The following is a 20752-nucleotide window of genomic DNA, read 5'->3' as shown; positions in this document are numbered from 1 at the left end:
CTTATACCACAGAAGTCCACCCACTGGAGTGAAGGTTCTGAGCCCCACGTCAGGCTTCCCAACCTGGGGGTCCGGCAACAGGAGGTGGAATTCCTAGAGAATCAGACTTTGAAGCCTAGTGGGAATTGATTGCAGGGCTTCGACATGACTGGGGGAAACAGAGACCCCACTCTTGGAGGGCACACACAAAGTAGTGGGGAAGACTTCCAGGGGAAGGAGCAGTGACCCTTGGGGAGACTGAACCAGACCTACCTGCTGGTGTTGGGGGGGTCTCCTGCAGAGGCAGGGGGTGGCTCTGTTTCACTGTGGGGACAAGGACTCTGGCAGCGGAGGTTCTGGGAAGTGCTCCTTGGCGTGAGCCCTCCCAGAGTCTGCCATTAACCCCAACAAAGAGCCCAGGTAGGCTCCAGTGTTGGGTTGCCTCAGGCAAAACAACCAACAGGGAAGGAACCCAGCCCCACCCATCAACAGTCAAGTGGATTAAAGTTTTACTGAGCTTTGACCACCACAGCAACAGTCAGCTCTACCCACCACCAGAACCTCCCATCAAGCCTCTTAGATAGCCTCAACCGCCAGAGGGCAGACAGCAGAAGCAAGAAAAACTACAATCCTGCAGCCTGTGGACCAAAAACCACAGTTACAGAAAGATAGACAAGATGAAAAGGCAGAGGGCTATGTACCAGATGAAGGAACAAGAAAAAACCCCAGAAAAACAACTAAATGAAGTGGAGATAGACAACCTTCCAGAAAAAGAATTCAGAATAATGATAGTGAAGATGATCCAGGACCTCGGAATAAGAATGGAGGCAAAGATTGAGAAGATGCAAGAAATGTTTAACAAACACCTAGAAGAATTAAAAAACAAACAAACAGAGATGACCAATACAATAACTGAAATGAAAACTACACTAGAAGGAATCAATATCAGAATAACTGAGGCAGAAGAAAGGATAAGTGACCTGGAAGACAGAATGGTGGAATTCACTGCTGTGGAACAGAATAAAGAAGAAAGAATGAAAAGAAATGAAGACAGCCTAAGAGACCTCTGGGACAACATTAAACGCAACAACATTCGCATTATAGGGGTCCCAGAAGGTGAAGAGAGAGAGAAAGGACCAGAGAAAATATTTGAAGAGATTATAGTCGAAAACTTCCCTAACATGGGAAAGGCAATAGCCACCCAAGTCCAGGAAGCGCAGAGAGTCCCATACAGGATAAACCCAAGGAGAAACACGCCGAGACACATAGTAATCAAAGTGGCAAAAATTAAAGACAAAGAAAAATTATTGAAAGCAGCAAGGGAAAAACGACAAATAACATACAAGGGAACTCCCATAAGGTTAACATCTGATTTCTCAGCAGAAACTCTGCAAGCCAGAAGGGAGTGGCATGATATAGTTAAAGTGATGAAAGGGAAGAACCTACAACCAACATTACTCTACCCGGCAAGGATCTCATTTAGATTTGATGGAGAAATCAAAAGCTTTACAGACAAGCAAAAGCTAAGAGAATTCAGCACCACCAAACCAGCTCTACAACAAATGCTAAAGGAACTTCTCTAAGTGGGAAACACAAGAGAAGAAAAGGACCTACAAAAACAAACCCAAAACAATTAAGATAATGGTCATAGGAACATACATATCGATAATTACCTTAAACGTGAATGGATTAAATGCTCCAACCAAAAGACATAGACTGGCTGAATGGATACAAAAACAAGACCCATATATATGCTGTCTACAAGAGACCCACTTTAGACCTAGGGACACATACAGACTGAAAGTGAGGGGATGGAAGAAGATAATCCATGCAAATGGAAATCAAAAGAAAGCTGGAGTAGCTATACTCATATCAGATAAAATCGACTTTAAAATAAAGAATGTTACAAGAGACAAGGAAGGACACTACATAAGGATCGAGGGATCAATCCAAGAAGAATATATAACAATTATAAATATATATGCACCCAACATAGGAGCACCTCAATACATAAGGCAACTGCTAACAGCTATAAAAGAGGAAATTGACAGTAACACAATCATAGTGGGGGACTTTAACACCTCACTTACACCAATGGACAGATCATCCAAAATGAAAATAAATAAGGAAACAGAAGCTTTAAATGACACAATAGACCAGATAGATTTAATTGATATATATAGGACATTCCATCCAAAAACAGCAGATTACACGTTCTTCTCAAGTGCGCACGGAACATTCTCCAGGATAGATCACATCTTGGGTCACAAATCAAGCCTCAGTAAATTTAAGAAAATTGAAATCATATCAAGCATCTTTTCTGACCACAACGCTATGAGATTAGAAATGAATTACAGGGAAAAAAACGTAAAAAAGACAAACACATGGAGGCTAAACAATACGTTACTAAATAACCAAGAGATCACTGAAGAAATCAAAGAGGAAATAAAAAAATACCTAGAGACAAATGACAATGAAAACACGACAACCTAAAACCTATGGGATGCAGCGACAGCAGTTCTAAGAGGGAAGTTTATAGCTATACAAACCTACCTAAAGAAACAAGAGAAATCTCAAGTAAACAATCTAACCTTACACCTAAAGAAACTAGAGAGAGAAGAACAAACAAAACCCAAAGTTAGCAGAAGGAAGGAAATCATAAAGATCAGAGCAGAAATAAATGAAATAGAAACAAAGAAAACAATAGCAAAGATCAATAAAACTAAAAGTTGGTTCTTTGAGAAGATAAACAAAATTGATAAGCCATTAGCCAGACTCATCAAGAAAAAGAGGGAGAAGACTCAAATCAATAAAATCAGAAATGAAAAAGGAGAAGTTACAACAGACACCGCAGAAATACAAAGCATCCTAAGAGACTACTACAAGCAACTTTATGCCAATAAAATGGACAACCTGGAAGAAATGGGCAAATTTTTAGAAAGGTATAACCTTCCAAAACTGAACCAGGAAGAAACAGAAAATATGAACAGACCAATCACAAGTAATGAAATTGAAACTGTGATTAAAAATCTTCCAACAAACAAAAGTCCAGGACCAGATGGCTTCACAGGTGAATTCTATCAAACATTTAGAGAAGAGCTAACACCTATCCTTCTCAAACTCTTCCAAAAAATTGCAGAGGAAGGAACACTCCCAAACTCATTCTATGAGGCCACCATCACCCTGATACCAAAACCAGACAAAGACACTACATAAAAGAAAATTACAGACCAATATCACTGATGAATATAGATGCAAAAATCCTCAACAATATACTAGCAAACAGAATCCAACAACACATTAAAAGGATCATACACCACGATCAAGTGGGATTTATCCCAGGGATGCAAGGATTCTTCAATATAGGCGAATCAATCAATGTGATACACCATATTAACAAATTGAAGAATAAAAACCATATGATCATCTCAATAGATGCAGAAAAAGCTTTTGACAAAATTCAATACCCATTTATGATAAAAACTCTCCAGAAAGTGGGCATAGAGGGAACCTACCTCAACATAATAAAGGCCATATATGACAAACCCACAGCAAACATCATTCTCAATGGTGAAAAACTGAAAGCATTTCCTCTAAGATCAGGAACGAGACAAGGATGTCCACTCTCACCACTATTATTCAACATAGTTTTGGAAGTCCTAGCCACAGCAATCAGAGAAGAAAAAGAAATAAAAGGAATACAAATTGGAAAAGAAGAAGTAAAACTGTCACTGTTTGCGGATGACATGATACTATACATAGAGAATCCTAAAACTGCCACCAGAAAACTGCTAGAGCTAATTAATGAACATGGTAACGTTGCAGGATACAAAATTAATGCACAGAAATCTCTTGCATTCCTATACACTAATGATGAAAAATCTGAAAGAGAAGTTATGGAAACACTCCCATTTACCATTGCAACAAAAAGGATAAAATACCTAGGAATAAACCTACCTAGGGAGACAAAAGACCTGTATGCAGAAAACTATAAGACACTGATGAAAGAAATTAAAGATGATACCAACAGATGGAGAGATATACCATGTTCTTGCATTGGAAGAATCAACATTGTGAAAATGACTCTACTACCCAAAGCAATCTACAGATTCAATGCAATCCCTATCAAATTACCAATGGCATTTTTTACGGAGCTAGAACAAATCATCTTAAAATTTGTATGGAGACACAAAAGACCCCGAATAGCCAAAGCAGTCTTGAGGGAAAAAAATGGAGCTGGAGGAATCAGACTCCCTGACTTCAGACTATACTACAAAGCTACAGTAATCAAGACAATATGGTACTGGCACCAAAACAGAAACATAGATCAATGGAACAAGATAGAAAGCCCAGAGATAAACCCACGCACCTATGGTCAACTAATCTATGACAAAGGAGGCAAAGATATACAATGGAGAAAAGACAGTCTCTTCAATAAGTGGTGCTGGGAAAACTGGACAGCTACATGTAAAAGAATGAAATTAGAATACTCCCTAACACCATACACAAAAATAAACTCAAAATGGATTAGAGGCCTAAATATAAGACTGGACACTATAAAACTCTTCGAGGAAAACATAGGAAGAACACTCTTTGACATAAATCACAGCAAGATCTTTTTTGATCCACCTCCTAGAATAATGGAAATAAAAACAAAAATAAACAAGTGGGACCTAATGAAACTTCAAAGCTTTTGCACAGCAAAGGAAACCATAAACAAGACGAAAAGACAATGCTCAGAATGGGAGAAAATATTTGCAAACGAATCAACGGACAAAGGATTAATCTCCAAAATATATAAACAGCTCATTCAGCTCAATATTAAAGAAACAAACACTCCAATCCAAAAATGGGCAGAAGACCTAAATAGACACTTCTCCAAAGAAGACATACAGACGGCCACGAAGCACATGAAAAGATGCTCAATATCACTAATTATTAGAGAAATGCAAATCAAAACTACAATGAGGTATCACCTCACTCCTGTTAGAATGGGCATCATCAGAAAATCTACAAACAACAAATGCTGGAGAGGGTGTGGAGAAAAGGGAATCCTCTTGCACTGTTGGTGGGAATGTAAATTGATACAGCCACTGTGGAGAACAGTATGGAGGTTCCTTATAAAACTAAAAATAGAATTACCATATGACCCTGCAATCCCACTACTGGGCATATACCCAGAGAAAACCGTAATTCAAAAAGACACATGCACCCGAATGTTCATTGCAGCACTATTTACAATAGCCAGGTCATGGAAGCAACCTAAATGCCCATCAACAGACGAATGGCTAAAGAAGAAGTGGTACATATATACAATGGAATATTACTCAGCCATAAAAAGGAACGAAATTGAGTCATTTGTTGAGAAGTGGATGGATCTAGAGACTGTCATACAGAGTGAAGTAAGTCAGAAAGAGAAAATCAAATATCGTATATTAATGCATGTATGTGGAACCTAGAAAAATGGTACAGATGAACCGGTTTGCAGGGCAGAAGTTGAGACACAAATGTAGAGAATGGACATATGGACACCAAGGGGGGAAAACTGCGGTGGGGTGGGGATGGTGGTGTGCTGAATTGGGCGATTGGGATTGACATGTATACAGTGATGTGTATAAAATTGATGCCTAATAAGAACCTGCAGTATAAAAAAACAAACAAAACAACTAATACTAAACTTTCATTGGGTTATTTGTATGGAAATATGTTAATATAAATGTTTCAGACATTACATGCAATTTCTAAAAATCTAAAAAATATATATATATTAAAAAAAAATATATATATATATATATCATGATCTTCAACTTCAAGTCATTGCAATTTAACAAATGTTGCAGTGCTTACTACATGCAAGGCACTGTGCTAGCTGGTTAACTTCCCTCCTCCTCCACACTCAGTGTTGTCAGACATGTGTCAGACATGGTCCTTTTAAAAATCCATTGTTGCTTTTCACTTGCCTCTCAGAGAGTATTAAAGATATGAATCGTGAAAAAAAAAAAAAGAAGAAGACACTGATTTTCTGAGAGAAACCTCTTGTACAAAATAAATTGAGAGATAATAAATCTCTATATAAAAATGATTGTACACACACACACTTATATGCCCACAAGCACATATTTACCTTTCATTTTAAACAAATCACTAGGAAAATAAGGGTTGAAGGAAAAGTTCCTTGCTCCTTTACAAGGTAGGCAAATCAACATAGGGTAAAAATAATACCCCAAGTCACCTAATCTCTTTTGGAATAGTAAAACCAAAAGATATGAAGAATCAGTTTTATCTTGGGGAAGTTGTTTCTGATTTTAAAATGTAAGCACAATACACATGATGATAAAATGGACTTCTCAACTCAGAATAAATGAACTTTTATGAGTGTACATAACTCTAAAGTAATGATAATGAAGTAATTCAAATAAAGGGAAGGTTGGTGTGTGAGATGTCTCCAAAATTTTTCATAATATTTGGTTTTCCCTTTACTTAGGACTTCTTTTAAACAAGGCAAAAACTTAAGGTTTTCTGGCCTGTTTTGGACAAGTTGTTATGAATTTTAGCATCTCATCTTTAAATCTCTATTCTTGAACTCCAAATGTTTCCCTCGATTACAGTGTACAGTAATAAACAACTGCTACTCTCTGCTTGTTCCCATCCACTTGTACAAGTAAGTCTGTAGTATTTCAGGACCTCTGATTTGGTTTTCAAGAGGCTTTTTCTCGTCACTGGCTCTCCTCCATTTCTGCTGACCCAGGCTTCCAAGAGTGTGAGGGATAATGGGATACACTCTCTGAAGAGTTTGGTGCCTCTCTTTTTATTTGTTTTTCTCATCACTGTATTAAAAACATAAAATTCTAACTGAGTAAATTTGAAGATCGAATTGGCTTTATTCAATGATTTATGAATTGGGCAGCATCCCATTGAGCAAGTAGAAAGGAGCTCTGCAGAGCTGTAAAAAATGCAAGAATTTTACAGGCAGGAGGGGGCAGAAAAGGGAAGTTTCTAGCTAAGAGTGGATTGTTTCAGGCAGGGTCACCTTCCTTTTGGGGGAAGGTGGGGGGGGTCACCCCTCTAGTGCTGACCAGGTAATTCCAGATCTATTGGTGAAAGGTCCCATTCCTGAGAGAGGCTGAAACTGCAATTAGGTTAGCTATTAAGTCTTGGTTTGCTGATGTGGGACTTAGCACAAGTGACTCCATTTGGGGTTTGTTGTTTCTTTACTAACAACTGTATCTCATTCCTAGCTCTTAACCCCAGTACCTAGATACTTGCTGGTGAATGGATGACCAGACCAGTGAATTCAGAATTTCAGAGAAGTTCTTTATAATGAGAGACAGGCAGAGAAATGGCAGTTCTACCACCCAGTAAGTTTTGAACTCTTGCAGGTCTGATGCCCAAATCAAGCGTGGGAACGTGAACAGTGAGACTGAGTGAAAACACAGCAGTTCTTTGTGTTTCTGTTAGACAAACACTGGTGGGAGACAGAGGACAAAGGAAGGAGACACAGGACTGGAGTGACCTCAGCTGGGGGTGGGGTTTCACAGTGTTGGGTGCTGCAGAGAGGTAGTCAGCAGGAGCAGGGGCTGTGTACATCATCAGAGGCATTTTTTATTTTATTTTATTGTTTTTATTGACGTTTAGTTGATTTACAATCTTGTGCCAATCTGCTGTATGGCAAAGTGACTCAGTTATACACATATAGACATTCTTTTTTTATATTCTTTTCCATTACAGTTTATCACAGGATATTGACTCTAGTTCCATGTGCTGTAGAGTAGGACTTTGTTGTTTATCCCTCCTATATATAATAGTTTACATCTGCTAATGCCACACTCCCAGCCCTTCCCTCTCCCACCCCACTCCTCCTTGGCAACCACAAGTCTGTTCTCTATGTCTGTGAGTCTGTTGCTGTTTCATAGATAGGTTCATTTGTGCCATACTTTAGATTCCACATGTAAGTGGTATCACATGGTATTTGTCTTTCTCTTTCTGACTTACTTCACTTAATAATCTCTAGTTGCATCCATGTTGCTGCAGTCATCAAAGGCATTTTAGAAGAGGCTCTGCTTGCCATAGCTTCTGGCAGCGTTGCTTCCTACAGTGGAAAGAAGAATGTTGTTGATGGGAATTCCCAAAGTTAGGCTAAAGTGGGGGTGAAGTAACTTTTCTAGGTGAAGAGGTGATCTTTTTTTTTTTTTTTATTTGTATGTGTGTGTTTTATTATATATTAGTCTCTTAAATCAAATAGAAGACAAAAAGTGGAGCTACAAACCAAAGTTACAACAGTACTAGCTTTTCTCGTCGCCCGTCTGTCTACTTTTACCAGAGGTCTTTATTTCTTCATAAGGCTTTGAGCTACTGTCCAGGGTCCTTGACTCCAACCTGAATAACTCCCTGTGGCAGGCGGGTCTGGTGGTTAAGAACTCTCTCAACTCTTGATTAACTGGGAATGTCTTGATTTCTCCCTCATTTTCGAAGGAAAGTTTTCCTAGATATAGGATTCTTGGTTGACGGTTTCTTTCCTTCAACACTTCAAGTACATTGAGTCATGCCATCTGGCCTCCGAGCCTCCTGATGAGAAATCTGCTCAATGACCTTCCTGGCAAATCTTCTCTCAGCTTCATAGACTTTCATAATGTACCGTATCATGTCTTATGCAACAGAACATTTTGTATAGTATCGTGAAGTCAGTTAAGTTGTAACCTTATTTTGAGACCAGAATTTAAGGAAAAGGAATTGAACATTTCAAGTGTAGACATTATGAGGTCTTTAAAATTATTACACATTTTCAAACTAGAAATAAAAAGGCCACTGAAGTATCCTGCAGATTTTTATTTATAACAAAGTGAATACCAATATCTAATAACACACGTAAAGAAAAATTTCTTTGGGATCCTTTTTCCTAAGTATAAAGGGGCCTTGAACTCAAAAAGTGAGAAAACCACTGTGGTGTATCCCCAGCGGTGATGGGTCCATTTCTTGCTCTGACCTCAGAGTGCACCATTGTGATGTACTTCACAAAGCCCTATGAAAGAGAAAGGTGGGCCCAGGTTTTTGGTCCTTAGAGCCCAGGAAGCTGCTTTTGGTGACCTGATGGCCTTGGACCTACAGTTAGCTTGTGTTTTCCTTGTTTCTGCCATTTTGTTGATTTTCGTTTCTCTTTTCTCTACTCTTTTTTATTTGTGTCATTGTTCTTTCTACAGTTAGCATAGTGAGTATTGTTGGTATAGTTAATACTTGATTAGCATAGTTAGTGTAGTTAGTACTAGTTAGCGCTGTTGGTACAGTTAACGTAGTTAGCGTTGTTAGTAGAGACAGCATACTTAGCCCTGTTAGTACAGTTAGCATTGTTAGTTAGCGTAGTTAGCGTTGCTAGGTAGTGCTGTCAGTCAGTGTAGTTAGCAGATCACCAGGATGCAGGGCCTCACAGCCAAATCTGCTGGCAAGAAGGCTCATATTGATGACTTCGAGATCCTCTGCACCATTGGTGAAGGCACCTTCAGTAAAGTGAAGTTGGCCCGGCACATTCTGACCGGGACACAGGTGGCTGTGAAGGTCATAAAGAAAAGGCGTCAGAGCTTCTCAAGTGTCCAGGCACTTTTCCGGGAAGTGTGCAGTCTGAAGGTTCTGAATCACCCCAATATTGTAAAACTGCTGGGGGTGATTGACACAGAGGAGACATTTTTCGTGGTGATGGAGTACCTCAGTGGGGGGGACATGTACCGCTATTTGAAGATCCATGGCCGTATGACAGAGGCGGAGGCCCGAGGCCCGTTCCAGCAGCTGGTCTCCGCCCTGCAGCACTGCCACCAGAGGGGTATCATGCACCGGGACCTGAAGCCACTGAGCCTCCTCTTTGATTCCAACATGAATATCAAACTTACAGACTTTGGCCTCAGCAACAAGTGTGATGACACTGTCCAACTGGACACGATCTGCGGCACACACCCTTATGCTGCCCCGGAACTCTTCCTGGGGCAGAGCGCCAGCGGCCCTGCGGTGGACGTGTGGAGCCTGGGAGTAGTGCTCTACACCATGGTAACTGGGTCCCAGCCGTTTGTGGGAAAAGACTTCCAGGAGCTGCGGAAGCAAATCCTACAAGGGCAATACCCCATCCCACCTTATCTGTCTGTGAAGATAAGGGATCTGTTACAAAAAATGATTGCCCTCAACCCCAGTGACAGAGGCACCTTACCTGACCTCATGAGGCATCCATGGGTCAACATGGGCCGGAAGGAGCCACTCCAGCCACCCTGTGCAGAGGACCTGGAGGTGACAATGGTGAGGACTCCAGGCTTGACTTGCGACCAGATCCAGGACACTGGGACAGGCAGTGTGAGCTCCAAGAAACCCAAGGTGGAGGTCTCCATCATAACTCTGAAGCCCTTCTCTTGGGGGGACCTCTGTGGCAGTGAACTTGAGCCTTCTCCAAGCCCTGTGGTGTCCTCCCTGCAAACCAGGTGGCTCTACCACAGAAAACATTTGCAGCTGCAGGAAGACCAGCAGGCAGGGCAGAAGACCGGTGAGTCTGCCTGTCCCCCACCCAGCCTGGAGGCGAGGACTGCCACCCCCAGCCCAGCCCCCCAGTGTGGCACTGGGACATCCACCTCCAGCAGCAGCAGCAGGATTGGAGCCCCAGAGGGAAGCAGCTGCCCCCTGGGTGTGTCCAACACTGGAAGGTCCTCCCACGCTGGGCAGCCTGAGAGTGTGTCCTCATCCACTGTCTCTGGCCAGAGCCAGAAAAAGCAAGGGGTGGCTGGGAGAATCTGGAACTTTATTTTGAAACATCTTTGTTGCAAGCTGCCCAGCATGAGGCGTCATAATAAAGTGAGCCCATGTGAACCCCATGGATGACCGAGGCAGGAAGATCAGGCTGCCGCGCTCCCTGGGGCCCGGTGCAGGGGAAGAGGAGTGTGTTCTCTGCACGGCCTTCAGAAGCATCGTATCCAAGACCCTGGCCAGCTCAGAGGATGGTCCGGAGCAGCCCGGGCGACCGAAAGCGAGGCCACCGTGGCTGCAGGTCTGCCCCTCAACCCCCACCTGGGTGAAACTTGAGAGACTGGACTGTCATTCCTGGGGCACGTCTCCCCTCCCCTACTCTTCTGTCTTCCGTGTTGGTGGGGGAGGGGGATAGTTCTTGTTCCAAGAACTCCTTGGTTCTTCCAATTCTAGTTAATAAACTTGATGCTCCAGAGGAAAAAAAAAAAAAAAAAAAAAGTTGAAAACCTTTAAAGTTACATAGGTGGTTCACAGTGTGACTGGTGTTGGACAACACCAGTGTAAACCATCTCAAAAGCAGGGAATTACCTTTTTATCCTGAGTATTTAGCACAGTGGCTGATGTGAAACATTGTAACTACCAAACATATGTTAGATGCATATGTGAATTAGAAAAGGTGACTGGCATTGTGCCCTGCTGCTCTTTTCAAGCTTATCCTCCAGCCCCCAGAAACTCAAGGACCCCCCCCCTACCCCAACATTCCCTCTGATACATTATCCTCTTCCTAACCTATTTCTGTTCCTTGTTAGAGCCAAGGAAGATGCATATAGATTAATCCTTGTTTTAAAATGAATGTGAGTACAGGAACTCTGTTTTACAAGCAAAAGTTGAGTACATACAGGCAAATACTTGTGTACCTGAGCTAGAGAATATTTAAAATAAAGATAGTCACAGAAAATACAAGGCTTTGGTTATCTTCAAGGAGTATGTGAGCACCTTGGATGAAAAGGTGCTACAGATTCAAAATGTAATTACTCTGCATTGTTTTCTGAACTCAGACACTTCAGTATTACTGTGTATTATTTTTGATCATCAAGTAATTTTTACAGTGACTTATTCTTTAGAAGAGGCTTAGGAATTTCGTACCTTTCTGTTTTCAAAAAAGAAGGCAAAGACTGCTCTTACTCAGATAATAACACTTTGTATAAAACACTTTCATCCTTAATGTCTGGAATACAAAAAAAATTGGAAGAAACCATGAAGATTTTTAATTTCCATGGCAAAAGTTAGCTCACATGGTTCAAGAAGATTCTTTACTTTTTGAAAGAATTTAAAACTAACTATTGTCCCTTAGATAGGGGCTGTAGACATCCTGAAATTACAAGTAAAATTTATGTGCGTTTTTTTTCCTGGAGACAAGAAACATACCTTTCATCAGCATCACAAAGAGAACAGCCACTGCCTTAGCAGATGCATAAGAGTCCACTTGTGGAGGAGAAAAGAAGAGTTATTTCATATATATTGCTCACATACTAGTTGCCTAAAATGTGTTTTGTAGAACAGTGGTCCCAAAAGCATCGTTAAGAGGAAAAGGATTCCACGGTGAAATCACGGGAAACATATTCTACTTTATGTATTTTTGGAGATTCTTAATACACATCACTCATTTTTTACATCATAGGTCTTGAGAAAATTTACTTGATAGTTAAACTCCAACTCTCACCATAGAGCAACATTGCTGGTGCATTGTGTACATACACTGTGAATCTAAAGCCATATATTTATTTGTTTTAAATCTTTATTGAAGTCCCATATATTTAAAAAATCTACAACTGTAAATTCTTAAATCTGTATATCTTAAAGAAAGCTGTTTTTATGAATGAAAGATATTTAACTTGTGAATGATTTTGTCTAATTATCAGTCTTTAATATATACTGAAGGGAGATACTTTCTCATTTAAGAAGGAACTATGACTTTATACTAATTGAATCCAACAGTAAAAAACAAAACAAGACATACCTACTCAGTTGCTATTTCTTCCTTTTACATTTCCAAGGATTTTGTCTAATTATCAGTCTTTAATATATACTGAAGGGAGATACTTTCTCATTTAAGAAGGAACTATGACTTTATACTAATTGGATCCAACAGTAAAAAACAAAACAAGACATACCTACTCAGTTGCTATTTCTTCCTTTTACATTTCCAAGGAATTTGGTAGAAAACTTACTGGAAAAACACATCACGTCTTGGGCTGTTTTGGGCACTCAATTCACAGATCTCATTGAATCCTCACTACACAGTGTATTATTATACAGATGTAGGATCCCTGGATCAAAGAGGTTAAGGAAAAAAATTTTAACCACCTTTATTGAGATACAATTTACATACCATAAAATTCTCCCGGTTATAACATACATACAATTCAGTAGTTTCTTTTTTTTTTAATTTTTTAATTTAATTTTATTTATTTTTTATACAGCAGGTTCTTATTAGTCATCAATTTTATATACATCAGTGTATACATATCAATCCCAATCGCCCAATTCATCACACCCCCACCCCCACCTGCTGCAGCTTTCCACCCTTGGTGTCCATATGTTTGTTCTCTACATCTGTGTCTCTATTTCTGCCCTGCAAACCGGTTCATCTGTACCATTTTTCTAGGTTCCACATATATGCGTTAATATACAATATTAGTTTTTCTCTTTCTGACTTACTTCACTCTGTATGACAGTCTCTACATCCATCCACGTCTCGACAAATGACCCAATTTCGTTCCTTTTTATGGCTGAGTAATATTCCATTGTATATATGTACCACATCTTCTTTAGCCATTCGTCTGTCGATGGGCATTTAGGTTGCTTCCATGACCTGGATACTGTAAATAGTGCTGCAATGAACATTGGGGTGCATGTATCTTTTTGAATTATGGTTTTCTCTGGGTATATGCCCAGTAGTGGGATTGCTGGATCATATGGTAATTGTATTTTTAGTTTTATAAGGAACCTCCATACTGTTCTCCATAGTGGCTGTATCAATTTACCTTCCCACCAACAGTGCAAGAGGGTTCCCTTTTCTCCACATGCTCTCCAGCATTTGTTGCTTGTAGATTTTCTGATGATGCCCATTCTAACTGGTGTGAGGTGATACCTCATTGTAGTTTTGATTTGCATTTCTCTAATAATTAGTGATGTTGAGCAGCTTTTCATGTGCTTCTTGCCATCTGTATGTCTTCTTTGGAGAAATGTCTGTTTAGGTCTTCTGCCCATTTTTGGATTGGGTTGTTTGTTTCTTTAATGTTGAGCTGCATGAGCTATTTATATATTTTGGAGATTAATCCTTTGTCCGTTGATTCATTTGCAAATATTTTCTCCCTTTCTGAGGGTTGTCTTTTCTTTTTGCTTATGGTTTCCTTTGCTGTGCAAAAGCTTTGAAGTTTCATTAGGTCCTATTTGTTTATTTTTGTTTTTATTTCCATTATTCTAGGAGGTGGATTAAAAAAGATCTTGCTGTGATTTATGTCAAAGAGTGTTCTTCCTATGTTTTCCTCAAAGAGTTTTATAGTGTCCGGTCTTACATTTAGGTTTCTAATCCATTTTGAGTTTATTTTTGTGTATGGTGTTAGGGAGTGTTTTAATTTCATTCTTCTACATGTAGCTGTCCAGTTTTCCCAGCACCACTTATTGAAGAGGCTGTTTTTTCTCCATTGTATATCCTTGCCTCCTTTGTCATAGATAAGTTGACCATAGGTGCGTGGATTTATCTCTGGGCTTTCTATCTTGTTCCGTTGATCTATGTTTCTGTTTTTGTGCCAGTACCTTATTGTCTTGATTACTGTAGCTTTGTAGAATAGTATGAAGTCAGGGAGTCTGATTCCTCCAGCTCCATTTTTTTCCCTCAAGACTGCTTTGGCTATTCGGGGTCTGTTGTGTCTCCATAAAAATATTAAGATTTTTTGTTCTACTTCTGTAAAAAATGCCATTGGTAGTTTGATAGGGATTGCATTGAATCTGTAGATTGCTTTGGGTAGTATAGTCATTTTCACAATATTGATTCTTCCAATCCAAGAACATGGTATATCTCTCCATCTGTTGGTATCATCTTTAATTTCTTTCATCAGTGTCTTATAGTTTTCTGCATACAGGTCTTTTGTCTCCCTAGGTAGGTTTATTCCTAGGTATTTTATACATTTTGTTGCAGTGGTAAATGGCAGTGTTTCCTTAATTTCTCTTTCAGATTTTTCATCATTAGTGTATAAGAATGCAAGAGATTTCTGTGCATTAATTTTGTATCCTGCAAATTTACCAAATTCATTGATTAGCTCTAGTAGTTTTCTGGTGGCATCTTTAAGATTCTCTGTGTGTAGTATCATGTCATCCGCAAACAGTGACAGTTTTACTTCTTCTTTTCCAATTTGTATTCCTTTTATTTCTTTTTCTTCTCTGATTGCTGTGGCTAGGACTTCCAAAACTATGTTGAATAATAGTGGTGAGAGTGGACATCCTTGTCTTGTTCCTGATCTTAGAGGAAATGCTTTCAGTTGTTCACCATTGAGAATGATGTTTGCTGTGGGTTTGTCGTATATGGCCTTTATTATGTTGAGGTAGGTTCCCTCTATGCCCACTTTCTGGAGAGTTTTTATCATTAATGGGTGTTGAATTTTGTCAAAAGCTTTTTCTGCATCTGTTGAGATGATCATATGGTTTTTATTCTTCAATTTGTTAATATGGTGTATCACATGGATTGATTTGTGTATATTGAAGAATCCTTGCATCCCTGGGATAAATCCCATTTGATCATGGTGTATGATTCTTTTAGTGTGTTGTTGGATTCTGTTTGCTAGTATTTTGTTGAGGATTTTTGCATCTATATTCGTGAGTGATATTGGTCTGTAATTTTCTTTTTTTGTAATATCTTTATCTGGTTTTTGTATCACGGTGATGGTGGCCTCATAGAATGAGTTTGGGAGTGTTCCTTCCTCCACAATTTTTTGGGAGAGTTTGAGAAGGATGGGTGTTAGCTCTTCTCTAAATGTTTGATAGAATTCACCTCTGAAGCCATCTGGTCCTGGACTTTTGTTTGTTGGAAGATTTTTAATCACAGTTTCAATTTCATTACTTGTGATTGGTCTGTTCATATTTTCTGTTTCTTCCTGGTTCAGTCTTGAAAGGTTATACCTTTCTAAGAATTTGTCCATTTCTTCCAGGTTGTCCATTTTATTGGCATAGAGTTGCTTGTAGTAGTCTCTTAGGATGCTTTGTATTTCTGCGGTATCTGTTGTAACTTCTCCTTTTTCATTGCTAATTTTATTGATTTGAGTCCTTTCCCTCTTTTTCTTGATGAGTCTGGCTAATGGTTTATCAGTGTTGTTTATCTTCTCAAAGAACCAGCTTTTTGTTTTATTGATCTTTGCTATTGTTTTCTTTGTTTCTATTTCATTTATTTCTGCTCTGATGATTTCTTTCCTTCTGCTAACTTTGGGTTTTGTTTGTTCTTCTCTCTCTAGTTTCTTTAGGTGTAAGGTTAGATTGTTTACTTGAGATTTCTCTTGTTTCTTTAGGTAGGTTTGTATAGCTATAAACTTCCCTCTTAGAACTGCTTTTGCTGCATCCCATAGGTTTTGGGTCGTCGTGTTTTCATTGTCATTTGTCTCTAGGTATTTTTTGATTTCCTCTTTGATTTCTTCAGTGATCTCTTGGTTATTTAGTAACGTATTGTTTAGCCTCCATGTGTTTGTGTTTTTTACATTTTTTCCCCTGTAATTCATTTCTAATCTCATAGCATTGTGGTCAGAAAAGATGCTTGATATGATTTCAGTTTTCATAAATTTACTGAAGCTTGATTTGTGACCCAAGATGTGATCTATCCTGGAGAATGTTCCATACGCACTTGAGATAACATGTAATCTGCTGTTTTTGGATGGAATGTCCTATATATATCAATTAAATCTATCTGTCCTATTGTGTCATTTAAAGCTTGTGTTTCCTTATTAATTTTCATTTTGGATGATCTGTCCATTGGTGTAAGTGAGGTGTTAAAGTCCCCCATTATTATTGTGTTACTGTCGATTTCCTCTTTTTTAGCTGTTAGCAGTTGCCTTATGTATTGAGGTGCTCCCATGTTGGGTGCATATATATTTATAATTGTTATATCTTCGTCTTGGATTGATCCCTTGATCATTTTGTATTGTCCTTCCTTGTCTCTTGTAACATTCTTTATTTTAAAGTCTATTTTATCTGATATGAGTATAACTACTCCAGCTTTCTTTTGATTTCCATTTGCATGGAATATCTTTTTCCATCCCCTCACTTTCAGTCTGTATGTGTCCCTAGGTCTGAAGTGGGTCTCTTGTAGACAGCATATATATGGGTCTTGTTTTTGTATCCATTCAGCAAGACTGTGTCTTTTGGTTGGAGCATTTAATCCATTCACATTTAAGGTAAATATCAATATGTATGTTCCTATGACCATTTTCTTAATCGTTTTGGGGTTTTTTTTGTAGATTATTTTCTTCTCTTGTGTTTCCCACTTAGAGAAGTTCCTTTAGCATTTGTTGCAGAGCTGGTTTGGTAGTGCTGAATTCTCTTAGCTTTTACTTGTCTGTATCGCTTTTGATTTCTCCATGGAATCTGAATGAGATCCTTGCCGGGTAGAGTATTCTTGGCTGTAGGTTCTTCCCTTTCATCACTTTAAATATGTCCTGCCACTCCTTTCTGGCTTGTAGAGTTTCTGCTGAGAAATCAGCTGTTAACCTTATGGGAATTCTCTTGTATGTTATTTGTCGTTTTTCCCTTTCTGCTTTCAATAATTTTTCTTTGTCTTTAATTTTTGCCAATTTGATTACTATGTGTCTCAGCGTGTTTCTCCTTGTGTTTATCCTGTATGGGACTCGCTGCACTTCCTGGGCTTGGGTGGCTGTTTCCTTTCCTATGTTAGGGAAGTTTTCAACTATAGTCTCTTCAAGTATTTTCTCTGGTCCTTTCTCTCTCTCTTCTCCTTCTGGGACCCCTATACTGCGAATGTTGTTGCGTTTAATGTTGTCCCAGAGGTCTCTTAGGCTGTCTTCATTTCTTTTCATTCTTTTTTCTTTATTCTGTTCCACAGCAGTGAATTCCACCATTCTGTCTTCCAGGTCACTTATCCATTCTTCTGCCTCAGTTATTCTGCTGTTGATTCCTTGTAGTATAGTTTTCATTTCAGTTATTTTATTGTTCATCTCTGTTTGTTTGTTCTTTAATTCTTCTAGGTGTTTGTTAAACATTTCTTGCATCTTCTCAATCTTTGCCTCCATTCTTTTTCTGATGTCCTGGATCATCTTCAGTATCATTATTCTGAATTCTTTTTCTGGAAGGTTGCCTATCTCTGCTTCATTTAGTTGTTTTTCTTGGGTTTAATCTTGTTCCTTCATCTGGTACATAGCCCTCTGCCTTTACATCTTGTCTATCTTTATGTGAATGTGGTTTTTGTTCCACAGGCTGCAGGATTGTAGTTCTTCTTGCTTCTGCTGTCTGCCGTCTGTTGGATGAGGCTATCTAAGAGCTTGTGCAAGTTTCCTGATGGGAGGGACTGGTGGTGGGTCAAGCTGACTGTTGCTCTGGTGGGTAGAGCTCAGTAAAACTTTAATCCTCTTGACTGCTGATGGGTGGGGCTGTGTTCCCTCCCTGTTCTTTGTTTGGCCTGAGGCAACCCAACATTGGAGCCTACCTGGGCTCTTTGGTGGGGCTAATGGCAGACTCTGGGAGGGCTCACGCCAAGGAGTACTTCCCAGAACTTCTGCCGCCAGTGTCCTTGCCCACGTGGTGAGCCACAGCCACCCCCTGCCTCTGCAGGAGACCCTCCAACACTAGCAGGTAGGTCTGGTTCAGTCTCTCATGGGGTCACTGCTCCTTCCCCCTGGGTCCCAATGCACCCACTATTTTGTGTTTGCCCTCCAAGAGTGGAGTCTCTGTTTCCCCCAGTCCTGTCAAATTTCTGCAGTCAAATCCCACTAGCCTTCAAAGTCTGATTCTCTTGGAATTCCTCCTCCCATTGCCGGACCCCCAGGTTGGGAAGCCTGACGTGGGACTCAGAACCTTCACTCCAATGGGTGTACTTCTGTGGTGTAAGTGTTCTGCAGTCTGTGAGTCACCCACCCAGCAGTTATGGGATTTGATTTTTCTGTGATTGCGCCCCTCCTACCATCTCATTGTGCCTTCTCCTTTGTCTTTGGATGTGGGGTATCTTTTTTGGTGAGTTCCAGTGTCTTCCTGTTGATGATTGTACAGCAGCTAGTTGTGATTCTGGTGTTCTCCCAAGAGGGAGTGAGAGCACCTCCTTCTACTCTGCCATCATGGTTCCCAGTAGTTTCTAGTATATTCAGAAAGTTGCATAAGAATCAAACTTTAGAACACTTTTATCACCACCGAAAGAAACCCCATACCCATTAACAGTAAATCCTATCCCAACTCACCTCTAGCCCTAAGCAACCAGTAATCTACTTTCTGTCTCTATGGATTTGCCTATTCTGGACATTTCATATAAACAGGATCACACAGTATGTGTTTTTCTGTAACTGGCTTCTTAGCACAATGTTTCCAAGGTTCATCCACGTTGTGGCATGTGTGAGTACTTCATTCCTCTTTATGATGGAATAATATTCTACTGTAGGTCTGTGCCACATTTTATTCATCTATTCATCAGTTAGTGGGCGTTTGGATTGTTCCACTTTTGGGTTATTTTGTGAACATTAGTATTCACATTTTTTTGTGGATGTGTTCTCAATTCATGTGTGTATATACCTCAGGGTGGAATTGTTGGGTCTAATTGTAACTCTGTGTTTGACTTTTGAGGAATTGCCAGACTATTTTTCTCACCCTGAATTCTCTCTGAGTTCAAATCTGCTTTTGAGCCCCTCTAATGAATTTTTAATTTCAGTTACTTAACTTTTCTACTAGACTTTCTATTTGATTCCTTTTTATAATTCTGTCTCTTTATTGCTATACTATGTTTGGAGACACACCATTGTCACACTTTCCTTTAATTCTTTAGACATGACTTCCTTTAGTTCTTTGAATATAATTATAACAGTTGACTTAAAGTCCTTATCTAACTGGCCAACATCTGGGCCATTTCAGAGACATTTCCTATTGGCTGTTGTTTTTCTTTTGTAGAGGCAATACCTTCCTGTTTCTCTGCATGTCTCATAATTTGTGGTTGAAATCTGGACATCGTAGATAATATATTGCAACAACTCTGGTACCACATTTTTTTCCCTCACCCTTCCACTCCTGTTTGTTGTTATTGCTGTTTGTTGTTGTTCTTGTTTCTTGTTACTGCTTTTTGTTCAGCAACTTCCCTAGACTTAATCTGTAGATTCTATATTCTCTACAGTGTGTTCTCTAAATTCTCTGCTAGCTTAAAAAAAAAAAAAATTCTTATTTTTATTTTTAAGACTGGGACCTAGGGTTCACCCTGTGTCAGTATACTTTAGTGGTTGCATGGATCCTGATGGTTCAGATTTCCTTAATTGCCTTGAGACAGTACATCTTCTTCCCACCTTTTGCACGAGGTTCTGTTTGAAGCATACCTTCAACCCTCAGGCATTATAGGAGTTGGCCTTATCTTTCACCTCCTGCTTGCTTAGGACTTCCGGGTCAGTCAGAAGTGAATGATTGGGCTTTCTCCTTACTCAGGTCTTTCCTGGGCTCGGACATCCCTGGTCATGGGCATAGCCCTGCACATTTGAACAATCTTCTAGATCCTCGGGAATATGTCAGAGCTTTTCAAAGTTCCCTATGGTCATCTAGTTCTCCAAATCTTCCTTTTGTCTTTTGGTGAGGTTCTTGTTGGTCTCAACTGAAGCATACAGCCTTATGCAGCTGTGATGTTAAGTGTTAGCAGTAGATTGCTGTTCTTTTCACTAATGCCCTGGGGATAGGACTTTTTCACCTGATTCACCTAAGCTTCAAGTCAAATCAAATAGAAGCAACAGCCTGGGCATGGGGATTTTCCAGGGAGCTGCTAATTTGATCAAAAAATTGTCCTCCGGAGATGGAGCTTTTACTGGAGCTCCAAAAA

At 39.6% G+C, this 20752-nt stretch overlaps 1 long non-coding RNA gene across 1 annotated transcript; it reads right to left on the bottom strand.

Moving 5' to 3' along the window:
- Positions 1-7675: 7675 nt before the first annotated feature.
- LOC309644716 lies at positions 7676-11183 on the bottom strand. Its single transcript, XR_014254571.1, has 2 exons — positions 10169-11183; positions 7676-8068 (listed from the first exon to the last, which is right to left on the bottom strand). It is a non-coding gene; the product is annotated as an uncharacterized lncRNA (long non-coding RNA).
- Positions 11184-20752: the final 9569 nt, after the last annotated feature.

The sequence above is a fragment of the Balaenoptera physalus genome, assembly GCF_965194825.1.
Source record: "Balaenoptera physalus genome assembly, chromosome: 16".
NCBI classification, from domain to species: domain Eukaryota; kingdom Metazoa; phylum Chordata; class Mammalia; order Artiodactyla; family Balaenopteridae; genus Balaenoptera; species Balaenoptera physalus.
The sequence above is the reverse complement of the archived record's forward strand: the minus strand, read 5'-3'. Positions and strand labels throughout refer to the sequence as shown.